A 13,168-nucleotide genomic window follows, 5' to 3' on the forward strand; every position below is an offset into this window, starting at 1 on the left:
TTTGAATGCCAAAATAGAATGCCCAATTCTCATGCCAATGAAGGTTGCATTCTACGCCACTAATGCGTCATCTTCTTTAATGCATATTTTTGCAACTTTCCTCTTCATTTGGCTGTAAAAAAAAAATTCAAGTTATTTAATGAACAAATTTATTATTAAAATCACTAGAAAAATTCTAGAAATAAGCCTAAAAAATCATAAAAAAAAATAGCAAGAAAACTCCCTCGATGATCAATGTAACTCAATGATACTAGTCTAGACTATTTTCACAATTTGCACCAAAAATCCTCTAAATTGTATCAAAATTGACCAAATTCCCTAATTTTCTCCATTTTACCTACACATGCAAAAACTGTGCATTTAGGAATATTTTTGCCATAATTTGCAAGGAACAAGCTAAAATATATGAAATATTACACTAAAAATAAGCATGAAAAAGTTAAAATTTTAGTGCAATCAAAGGGTGTTGGAGTTGTTGCTCTGGGGCATGTTCCGACACTTAAGTCAATATTGTATCACAAGTAAGGTAAAGTAAGGATAAAAAAAAAGGTTGTGAAATGTGTGGGGAAAGCTTTAATGGAGGGAAGCTCAAAATATATAGTAGGGTTATGTGTTCTTGTTATGTATCTAGTCTTCTAATTACCTTATATACAAGACCAAAAGGTGGTGACCTGATTAAAAGAGTTGATAGTTGATGGGATCTCTATATGCAGCTTGAGAAAGATCCATGTGGGTAGAAATTAGAACATTTAATGATCTCAGATAGGTGTGAGCTACATTTAATGGTCTCAAACAAGTTGGATGCTAAGTAATCAGGTCCAAAATGACTGTCTTGATAGGTTGTCAATGGTATGTTAGGTGAGTTCTTCCTTTGGTGAAAGGTGTGCCATTTCCCTATAGCAGATGACATGGTTATCAAGGTATGCCTTATCTGGGTACCCTAAGGTAAGATTGTGTTAACCAATCCTTGACCTATTTGACTATTGACTAGTTGACCTAGGCATAACTCTTGCCCCCTAGGTCTGAAGGGGGTTATAAAGTGATTGCCCTTAGACCATTGCCTAAAACTTGAAAAGGAAAGATAAGATAAGAGGATAAAAAGTGCTTTGGCAAGGGGTTTTTGTGGCTTGGTGAGCTTAGAGTGGTGACATGTCCCTTTAAGGCGAGGTGACTGCCTTTGGCAAACACATGTGCTGAGGTGTCTTTGTAAGTGAGATAGGCATGCTTTGGTGAGTTTGATTACTGACATGTCATGCTAGGAAGTTGTAACTACTTTTGGGTAAACTTAAAGGTTGGTAAAACCATAGGGAATAATGTCATAATATATAGATCCATAAATCTATAGCTAGACTTAACAAATGGAGTCGCCACCAATATTTTTTTTACTAGGTATAATTGGCCACCTAAGGAATCTATCCTTTTAAGGGGCTCCTAAACTTGACTAAGGGTTCCGAAAAGAATAGGTTTGGGTCTACATACCAGAATAGGGTTCGAGAGTTTGATTACATGTGAGGAAGGTTATAACGTCCCCACATGCCCATATGGAAGATGGTACCGTATTATTTTAAATTTGTCATAGGGTTTTTATTCTAATGGTTTCAAATTTTTATGTTAAATATTAGAAATAATTCATAAGATTCTTCCATCAATTTGATAGAATTCTTAAAAATATTTTTTCACCTCGAGAGCATTTAAGAATCTCATTTGTTTTCTTGAAGATGCTCCGTCGTCGAAAAAAGATTAATTATTTTTTATTGAAAATATATAAATTATTCCACAATTTGGGCTAAATTAAAAATATTTTCTCTTTTGAATTTCTAAATTTTCCACCATTTGTGCCTATTTAGAAATTCTCCTTATTTATTTTTTTGTTGGATTTCTAAATTTTCCACCATTTGGGTCAATTTAGAAATATTTTCTTTTTTTTTTTTTTAGAATTTCTAAATTTTTCATCATTTGGGTCTATTTAAAAATTCTTTTTCCTTTTTTTTGTTTTCGAAAAGAAAATAATATGACAAATATTTTTTATTGAAATTTCATTTAAATTCTTCTACTATTTGGGACAAATTTAAAGAAATTTTTCACCTAAAGATTTCTTAGGAATTTACCATTTGAAATTTCTAAGAATTTTATCACTGGATAATTATAAAATATTTTCAACCAAATTTGGAAAAGAATACAATTACTTTTATTAAATTCATCTAAATTATTTCACCATTTGGGACAAATTTAGAGAAAATTTCTCACCTAGAGATTTCTTAGAAATTTACCATTTGAAAATTTCAAGAATCTCATCCTTGGGTAATTTGTATTTAATTCCAAAATTTTTATTTTTTTATTTTTTTTATTTTTTATTGAGAATAAACATTAATTATTGTTGTTGAAACTTTATGTAAATTATTCCACCATTTTGGGACAAATTTAGATAAAATTCCTCACCTAGGAATTTTATAGAATTTTACCATTTGAAATTTTTATAAATTCCATCATTGGATAATTAATAGTTATTCTCAAAATAATATTTTATTTTTTATTTTTTTATTATTTTATTTAATATCAAATAATGAAAACCCTAAAAGAAAGTGAATAAATAAACAATTATGCATAAAACAAAACAAATGAATAAACAATCAATTAAAGAATAAAAAAGTAAGAACAAGTACCAAACAATTAAAAAATTTATAAAAAAAATAAATAAAAGTAAGTAAAAGTGCCAAAGTAGACGTAACCTCTAGGATGAAATTCCACCAAACTAAACCAATGTGCTAGCCTATCAACTCATTTTTCTCTTTATTTCTTTCTCTACCAGACCCTCACAACTCTGATTATTCTTATTTAAACAGAACCCAACTTGAACCACCAAAAATTAACATTGTGATTGTTTGGAATTGGTTTCTATTGCAGATGGTAATTCGTGTTCAATGGTTTAGGCATTTTGGTTTATAGTGGCACTAGGCTGGCTGTTAGTGGAAGTTGGTTGGCGATGGCCTGATGGTGCACTGTCCTTCCTATTATGCTATATTTCTTTGTATTTTCTTTACTTATTGTATGCTCTACTGTGTGATTTCTGTCTGTATATAGGAATCCCAATTCCTTTTAAACTTCAAACTTAAACCTATCTCAAACCAATTCAGACAATTTCACACAAACTAAATCACCTATCTTTTCATTTTTTTCTCATTTTCTCTTTTTTTTTAGTTTTTATTTTTACTTGACACAATCTAAATCTTGTAGACCCTTAGATAGATTGGGGTGTCTACAGCTGCCCTCTTTACACATTTTCTGTGAAACAAGAATAGTGTAAAGACGTAGATAACCCAATCAACTCAACACATTTTTTTCAAACTCCTCAAATAACATAAATAAATAGAGGCTCCACAACTTTGGGAAAGTAAACAAAGCTCCTCTAAACAGAGGCTCAACAACTTTGAAAAATAAATAAAGCTTATCTAAATAAAGGTTTAACAACTTTGAAAAATAAATGCTCCTCTAAGCAAAGGCACAATAACTTTGAAAATTAAAGCTCTTTGACAATCAAGTTCAGAGGAGTCATAGATCATGTTTGCTGAAATTTGTAATCAAAATTCAAAGATTCACAATTTGAGTTCGAAATTCAAAGGTTTACATTCCCAAGAATTCACTGAAATTTGATTATCAAAATTTCAGTTTCACAAGAATTCAAATTTGCAAGTATTTCAAGATTCACATTTGTAAACTGCAAGACTTGCATCCAACATTTAAAGATTCTCATTCGAATTTTGGAGATTTACATCCAAAAGTTCAAAGCTTTTCATTCAAGTTTAAAGGCTCACATTTTGTATATCTTAAAGTTTCATATCTAAAATCTCAAAAGTTCTCATTTGAGTTCTTTTTAAAAATTTTCATTTGAATTCGAAGATTCACATCCAATAAATTTCACATCTCAAAGATTCTTATTTGAAACTTGAAAATTCTCATTTGAAAACTCAAAGATTCTCATTTAAGACTCAAAGGTTCTCATTTGAAAACATATTAACAATTCTCATTTAAAACTCAAAGGTTCTCATCTTAAATATTCTCATTTGAAAACATCTTAAAGATTCTTATTTAAGACTCAAAGAATTTCATTTGAAAACATCTTAAATATTCTGATTTGAGACTCAAAGATTCTTATATGAGGATTTCTTAAAGATTCTCATTTAAGATTCAAAACTTCTCATTTGAGAATTTCTTAAAGATTCTCATTTAAGACTAAAAAATTCTCATTTGATGAATCAAGATTCTTATTAAAAGATTCATAATTTCTTTGTCAAGTGACTCAAAATTTTGTATGTAATGAATGTCATGATCAATGATGCAAGTGCAACAATCTGGATTCACACAATAATGTAGATGCCATATCCTAAATCATAATTCCAATGTTTCCTAGCTGATGCATATCCAAACAAAATTTTAAATATTCATCGAATCATGTGCATGTTCTATTCAAATGATGATGAAAACATAATGCATGTAATGCAGATAAATGTCATAAAATTCTAATTAATTGAGATAATATGGTTTTTAAGACCCCACCATCTCATATTTTCCTTTTTATAGCTTCTCAGTACTTTAGAACAAGTTTCATCAATTGATCATCATTATTTTCATAATTTGATCACCATTCACAAGCTTTTCAGCACTAACAATTCCAAAACAAGTTTCATCCATTGCCCTATATCATCTAACCACAACTCATAGGCTTCTTAGCACTAGTAATTTCAAAATAAATTCCATCAATTGATCCATATTATGTTCGTCACTCGATCACTATTCACAGGCTTCTCAGCACTAGCCATTCTAGAATGAGTTTCATCCACCGATCCATATTATTTTTCATCATTTAACCATATTTCATAAGTTATGCCAACAAATCCATCACCATATTCATCATTTGGTCATACCATGTGTTCTTTCAAACCACATTTTCAAGTTTCTACCATCTTTTCATTTTTTTGCCCCTTATCATCCTGGATTTTTTTTCAAAAGAATGCAAGAATCTTTTATGCACATTATCCTTCATTCATCATTATTTCAATTTTTGGCAATCATAGTGCAATCAAACATTTTCTCAATTTATTTTGGGGATGCAACAATAAGAGAGCACAAGGTGAATTGAGAGAAAGGTAATCAATGAGAAATGAGTTTGGTGCAAAAACAAATAGGCAAAAGAATAAATTCAGAGTATGTCCTTAGGAATGGTATTGAACAAATAGGTAACAATATCCAATCAATGAATATTTGAGGTCATTGACTTTCAAATAGGTAACATTAATCCATAATTCTTTTTCAAAAACTTATTCCATTGACTTTCAAAGTCATTTTTGAGCTCATTGAACTTTGTCCCAGCTTTGAGGGATCTTTAGATGTCTTTGACCTTTCTTTATATACTAGAACTGTTCATCAAACTCTCAACTCATAGATTTTCGTACCCAAATTTTCCTTTTGGGTATTCAATTTGAGTTTTCTTTTTCTCTCCTTTTTATTTTTCTATTTTTCCATTCTTTCATTTTTCCTTTTCTTTCTTTTAATTTTTTTTTTATTTTTTATCTTTTTATCCATTAATGATATCTCTCACACATCGATCTCTAGAGTAATGTAACATGATTTCATTGTTCCATCACAAGCAGGCCTTAGCCCAATATATGATCATTCAATTTGAGCACTTACATTTGATCCAAATGGACTTTTAAATATTGTAATGTAGGCCATGATAAAAGGTCATGAAAGAAATGGATAAAATAAGCTAAAAATACGTGTTTAAAGGGTTCATTTGGGGTAACTTTGAAGGAGGTCTGTAGAAATACTGGTCTTAGATGTGCTTCCCTTGTTAATGTATTCTTCTACCGAAAGATCTCTTTGTTTTAGATAATAGAATTTGAAGAAAATATCTTGATGAAAATTGTTAGAAAGGTTTTTTTCTTCCACTCTCATTTCATTTTATTCTAAGTTGTAATTTTACTGCTACCCTTTCTTTCTCATTATTTTTTTGAGTTCTCCCACCAAAGTGAGGCATGTTTTCAAAGCTTAATAGCCACTAACTTGACTTTACAGTGTTTTGAAGCATCATGATATTCAAATATATATTCCACCATATGCAACCAATTAAGGAATTCTTCTAGCTGCCTCTTTCTTTCAAACTCAAGAATCTCCATCTTTGAGTTGAACACGTTATGTTGAGGTTGTTTTATGTGTCTGTATTCTTTCACATTTTTTAGAGGTGGTGGAGTATTATTTTCTGAATCATGGTAGTTTACATGGTGAAAAAGGTTGAATTCATCATCTTCATTACCATTTCTCTTTTCATGTTGCTTTGCCTCATTGTGTTTTTCATGCTTGCGAAACTGCTGTTGTAGTTGTAGAATTTGTTGTCGCATCTTTTTAAGGATATCACTTTTTAGGTTTGTTGTAGCGGTTGCTTCAACATCAACCATCGGGGCTTGATGATGATAGACTGCCATAGCTTTAATACCAATCCGAACCCCAAAAATTGATGGTTGAGATGTTAAAGATTAATTGCAAGCAAAAAAAACCCACAAAAAAAGTAACTCACAAAGATGTGAATAATGACAAAATATTATTATGAAATTAAAGGAATAGAAGTTGACCACCAAGAATAGACACTAAGGGTTATAGAAACACCACCCTAAGAATTTTAATTAAGGATATAGAACTATAGAAATTCATCACTCTAGGAAATCCATCTAAAAGATACAAAACTTGAGAATAATATAAAAGATTACTTAAGGATAAACAAACTTTACTCTCTTACAAACAATAACAAAAAATAAATAGGTTTGGAACATCTCTAAAAAAATGAGAGCTTCAAAATTATCCTTTTTGGGTTGTTGAATTGTTGGGATTACCTTTAATTTTGTCTTGCTGAGATGTTGTCTAAAATCATGGGATTGACATGTGAACACAATAATTTGCAATGTGAGCATAATTAGTTACTACCTAAAGTCATTGGATTTCCATGTGAACACAATAATTAGTTGATGTCTAAAATCATGGGGTTTACATGTGAACGTAATAATCATAATTAGCTACCCATTTACTTAAGCAAATTATAGCCTTGCACATTGACAATCCTGAATCTTATCAAAATCCTACCCATTTTCATTCTCTCCTATTCCAGCCAATGTAAACACACACTCTCCATTTTAGCCCACCTTATTTTTACATTTGGTTAGTGGATTTGGACCAAAGATAGGCCTAACTTTACTTAGATTAAACTTTCCTTATATTCAGCCTAAATTGTAAAATCTGTAAATACTCTTGTGTCAAGTCTACCTAACAATAAGTACGCTTGATTATCCTTCATATCTAAGATAACAAAATCCACGAGAAAGGCATACTTACTAACTTTTACCAGAACATTCTCCAATATTCCTCATGGTTTCTTAGTAGATCTGTTAACAAATTTAGTGGTGAATGTTAGAGGTTTAGTATGCCACACTCTAACTACATAAAAAAACTATAAACATTTGTAAATACCTAATTTTATCATTTCTATCCTTGGTCGTTTTACAATTTGGCTGTGACTTTCATTTTTCAAGCCCATTACATGGTCCACTTTTAAATGCTCTTATACAAGGCCTAATGTTGGCCCCAAAGTGATGCCTATTGTATAGACCCGAATAAATATCCAAAATGGCCTAATAAAAAGGCTAGATAAAATACTCATCCTTAAAACCCATTAATGGTCTTTCATTGGCCATTAAATCAAAAACCAAATAAAAATATAAAAATATAAAAATCATTAAAAAATAAAACAAACTATATAAAATTAATATATAAAAAAAGGGGCTTGGCCTAAAATAAATCATGAAAATCTAAATGAAGCTAAAATAAAACAAATGAAAAAAGCCCAAAACTAGCCTAAAAATAAAGCCCAAGTTGGCTACAAACCATGGCCAAGGTCCTAAACGTAGGCTTCTTTTTAAAGCCCAAGATGCAGTAAAAAATGAGGCCATTGGTAATTTTGTTTGTAGGTAAAAACCACTTTAAAAAAAGAAAAGAGAATAAAATCCTACATATGTATGAAAATCACGTGAAAAAAAAAAAGAAAAACTGATGCAAATCGTGCATGAGACGTGAAAGCCAAAAAAAAACTAAAGGAAATAGCATGAAGTAGTGGCCGATTAAGGTGAAAAAGTAGTAGCAAGCAGAAAATGATAAAAAAAGAGAGTGGAAGAAGAGGAAAACATAATTGGTAGCAACAAAAAAAAAGACAAAATAGAAAAAAACCAGACGTGAGTAGCGAGAGGAAAACCCAACAAAGAAAAATTAGGCAAAGGTAAGAAACTGAACAAATGAAGCCAAAAGGAAAAAGAAATGATAATAGAAAAAATAAAAATAAAAACAAGCAAAAAAGGAAAAATGCCAGTAGCAAAATACTGGGAAAAAACCAAGAAAGACTAGGCAGGAGATAAAAAAACACTAAACAGAAGAATAGAAAAAAAAGAGTAGCTAGAAAAGCAAAAAATAAAAAAAGGAAAACTAAGGAGAATAAAAGAAGAGAGGACATAGGACAGCAGCAAAATAAAAAACTAGAAGAGAGGTGGTTGAAAGAAGGTAAGAGAAAAAAAAAGATCAGGGAGTAAAAAAAAAAACTGCAACGAAGGAGAAAAAGCTAACTAGAAAAACCAAAAAATAAACCAAAAGGAAAAAGAAACAAAAAATGCAAGGGAGGAGTCAAGGTTAGCCATAGATAGAAACAAAAAGGTAGTTTTCCATAATTGGTTCATTGTTATTGAAGCTTATAGCTTTTTTTTTTTCCTTTTTCTTCATTTTATTTTTTTATTCTTTTTTTCCTTGTGCATGATGCTATTTTTCTTTTTTTTTTTATGTTTGTTGCTTCCCTACTTTTGTTATAGTACCAATCTGTAAGAAAAGAGTTTTGGTTTTGTCTTGATTTATTACTCATGAGAATTTAAAATCTTTCTGTTGGTTAAAGTTTTTATGTTTATTTGATTCATGTTCCTTGGGTTAACATACGAAATGAAGGTTTTCTTTAAGAAAGTAAAACAAATTTTCTAAAGTGAAGAGAAATGAAGCTTAATAGGGTTTGAAAACAAGATGAAAACTGGATTCATCCTTTGTCTTTATGTTTTTTGAGCTTGAGGTTAAAAAGAAGTTTTTTTTAGCAAACTAGTTTTGGTCTCTTGTGGTGTGGGGAAAACCTTAAGCTTGAGGTTCATTGGTAGAAGCCTAAGGCTTCATCTTGTTTTATCCATGTTTGTTGGCTTTCCGTTCTCTTGTATTGGTGTTGCTGAAGGTTTACTGTTTCATGCTTTTTGGTTTAAAAATGAAAAAGAAAAGACATCATAAGTAAACAAGCACTGTTATTTGAAAGAGAGTGGGGATGGGTAGGACACCATACGGCTAGGATACTAGAAGGGTAGGACACCATGGGTTGGTTTAATTCATTTTCATTTTGTCCTAAGGTAAAAGCTTCGTGGTTGTTTGTTTTACTTTAATGTTTCTTGAACATGAGATGTATTCTATTTTCATGGGTTGGCTAAATAATTAAAAAAAGGTTAAAATATATAATAATAAATAATAATAATAACAACAACAACAACAACAATAATAATAGTAATAATAATAATAATAGTAATATTTTTATAAATAATAAGAAAGAAAAAGATTTTGAATTCTTTACCTAGATGTTGGAAGAAATTAAAGATCGTATTTTAAAATTTTCTAATTATGCTTATATGTTGAGGAATTATTAAATAATAAAAATAAAAATAATCAAAGAATAAATAAGAAAAATAAAATTTTAAGGAAAAAATATATAAAAATATAAAAAATTCATGTTTTAGAGAAATTAGAAAATCAAGTTTGCTCCAAAGTTTTCCTAAATATTAGAGATTTTTAGAGAGATTCGTAAATTTCTAACCCTAAATCCTAAAAATGAAATCATAAATGAAACCTTAAAAATGAAACTTTAAATGAAACCCTAAATGAAACTCTAAGTGAAACTCTAAATTCTTGGTGAAACCTAAAAACCCTAAATGAAACTTTAAGTGAAACCCTAAATTCTAGGTGAAACCCAAAACCCTAAATGAAACCTTAAATCTTAAATGATAACCGAAACTTTAAATGAAACCCTAAATCCTAGATGAAACCCTGAAACCCTAAATCCGCTCAGAACCCCGAAACCATCCTAAATTTTTAAAGATTTTTATGAAAACTTTGTATGAAATAATTTGTTCCCAAATGCCACCTAGAAAATAGAGTATTTAAGAAATTTTATTTCACTAAGATTTTTCATAATTCCATAATCAAAATAATAATAATAGATTAAATAAGAGAATAAAAATAAAATAAGATCATAAATATAAATAGTTACACTAAAGTCTGCTTAAAGGTTTGAGAGTCCAGGTGGTATTTTTATATTTAAGGGCTCAATCCCAAATTGCATCTTTTCATTAATGATGACACACATTTGCATATATATATATATATATATAGTTGTGTTTATTGCATATATATGTATGTTTTAATTGTCGATGTTTAAGGTTAACTATAACATTTTTCATTTTTACTGTATAAAAAGTTTTTCAAAAAATTTATTTCTCAAATAATAATAATAAAATTAAAATAACATTCCAAGGAAAATAATTGTTAGTATTCTGCCTAGATGTTAGAGAGTTATTAATAATTATCATTTGCAAAAAGTGTTTTTTTTTAAAGAATGTTGTGGTATATTTTAGACGAAAAGGATTATCTTTGAATTTGACCTATATGTTGAAGAATTATAAGGTATTCTTTTAATCTAAAAATTTTCATAATATTCTTAAATAAAAATTTTAACTAATTTTCTATCTCCAAAATGAAGGGAATTATTATTAAATTTTAAATAAAAAAATCATTTTTATCCAAAGCTATAAATAGCGCATGATTAATTGGTATTAATTTTTATGGGTGCTATGGGGGTGCTAATCCTTCCCCATATGTAATCGACTCCCGAACTCAATCATGTTTTTGTAGACCAAAATTATGTTTTTAATAAACTTTAAACCTATTTTATTGTTTGTTAGATTTGAATTGATCCTTATTTTGAAATGACAAAACATTAAGCTAAATAAGCTTGATCAAGATTTTGAAAAAGATTTATTTAATACATGTTCTTAAGTTTTATATTTTGGTACTAAAAAAAATAATATGTTTTTCATAGTGTAAATGAACATTTCTTTGTTTTCATATTTCTCAAACCAAATCTATCTTTAAAGATTGTTTATTTTAGCTTAAATAAAAGTCCAATTGTTGTTTTTAAAGTGAACTTATTCATTTTCAACTTAATACAATTTTAATAATATTGGTTTTGAGAAATAGATTAACTTAAGAAAGTTGTTTTACAAAAACAAAGTTTTCCAACATTGAAATTATTTTATTTTTCTGTATTAATTCACAAAGCTTTAATATTTAAATTTTATATGGTTGGAAAGCTATTTGAGTCTACTTTCTAATAGATCAAACAAAATAAAAATCCAAATTTTCTAAGGTATGGTATCCTCTTGAATTCGTGGGATTGAGAGGTTGCTACTTAGCCTAGAAAGTAAAGAGTGTAAGGTTTCTATCTTAAGCTTAGAGAGAAAAAGATATGTTGTATTTTCAATTCAAGAATAGTGGATTGAAGCCTTGGTATGGACAATCAAGAGAGAGAAAGTAGGTGCTTTGTGAAAAAAGATCGAACTTCTATAAATCTTTATGTTTGATTTCTCTATCCCTATTTTTTTATTTTTATGGTTGATTATATATACTTCTAGATACATTAATTTATTGTTATTTGCATAATAGTTTGATATTAGTTTTAATTTTCATTCAATTATTTTGAAATCATTGTTTGGGAAGTAATTGGAGAAATCTAATTCACCCCCTATTGGATTACCATCTTATCTAAAAAGCTAACATTGTTTTATTAAAAAGATAAAATTTTTGGATGGCTAATTACAACCTAGAAAAGATTAGTGGTGACTTTTTATTTTTTTTTAATTTTCAATTTACATCAAGTGATTGAATCTTCGGACAGATACATTATAATAGCTTGGCAACTCCATTGAGAAATTTTGAGAGTCAAGCCAAAAATTAATTATGTATTATTTTAAATTTTGGATTCAATAGTTTTAATTGATATTTAATTTTAATTCACTTCATTTTGATTCTTTTAAAAAATATTACATGATAGTTAATATCCTGCTTTGATTTTTTCATTTGTATTTCTTTTATGTTATTTTGTTTGATGTATCTTTTTATGCACTTTACATATTCACTTGTATAATTAGTTTTAGATCGAGGCTTTGTCCTTATTAGGAGGAAGTTAAATAGCTACACTCTTATAAGGTGATCACCTCTACATTTGCAAAAGAAACACTTTCACTAAGATTGAACCCTTTCCATTTGCAACCTATAATGGGTGAGGTTCAGATTACCTTACTAGTCTATAAAAGACAATGATGTGAGGAGCAGTCTGAGAACCTTTAGGTGCCTCACTTTCTAGCCCAACATATAATGAGCTTTAAGAGACTAGCCTTAGATAGAGTCATGCCAATTTCTTTCATAGAAATTATCCAAATTAGGATATGTGGGGAACACGCTAATACATTCTATATTTAAGGGTAATAATGTGCAAATAAAGTTAGGATCCAAAAAGTGTAAAAAAGTCCAAATAGAAAGAAAAAAAAAAGTAAAAAAAGGATTTAGGAGAGGTAAGGAGTTTGTCATCTTTTTGGATTCAATCATTGCATTCTACATTCATCGTTAAGAGGATACATCAATCATTGAATTCGATCATTTATTATTTAGGCATTCATAAATATATTTTGTGTAGCAAGCAAATTAGGAATTGTTTTGTGTCATAAACTTAGCAAGAATAATAGCTTAAACACTTTTATTTAAACCCTTGAATTAAAATATTTGTTTAATAGTGGGTATAAGAAGCTAAAAATATGAAAGATCAATTAGAGGCCCGAATTAGTGCGTTAGAACTCAATCAAGAGAAGTTTGGTCATCACGTTCAAAAGATGACAAAATAGCTTGTTGAGTTAATGGAAACAGTTGATAGATTTAAAGAACTTAAGTTGGTGCCTTCTTAAGGGTCCTTACTAGTTTTAGCCTACATAAGTCCTACAAACTCAGA

The sequence above is a fragment of the Durio zibethinus genome, chromosome 21 (assembly GCF_047325235.1).
Source record: "Durio zibethinus cultivar Kanyao isolate XHJ-2024 chromosome 21, ASM4732523v1, whole genome shotgun sequence".
NCBI lineage: Eukaryota > Viridiplantae > Streptophyta > Magnoliopsida > Malvales > Malvaceae > Durio > Durio zibethinus.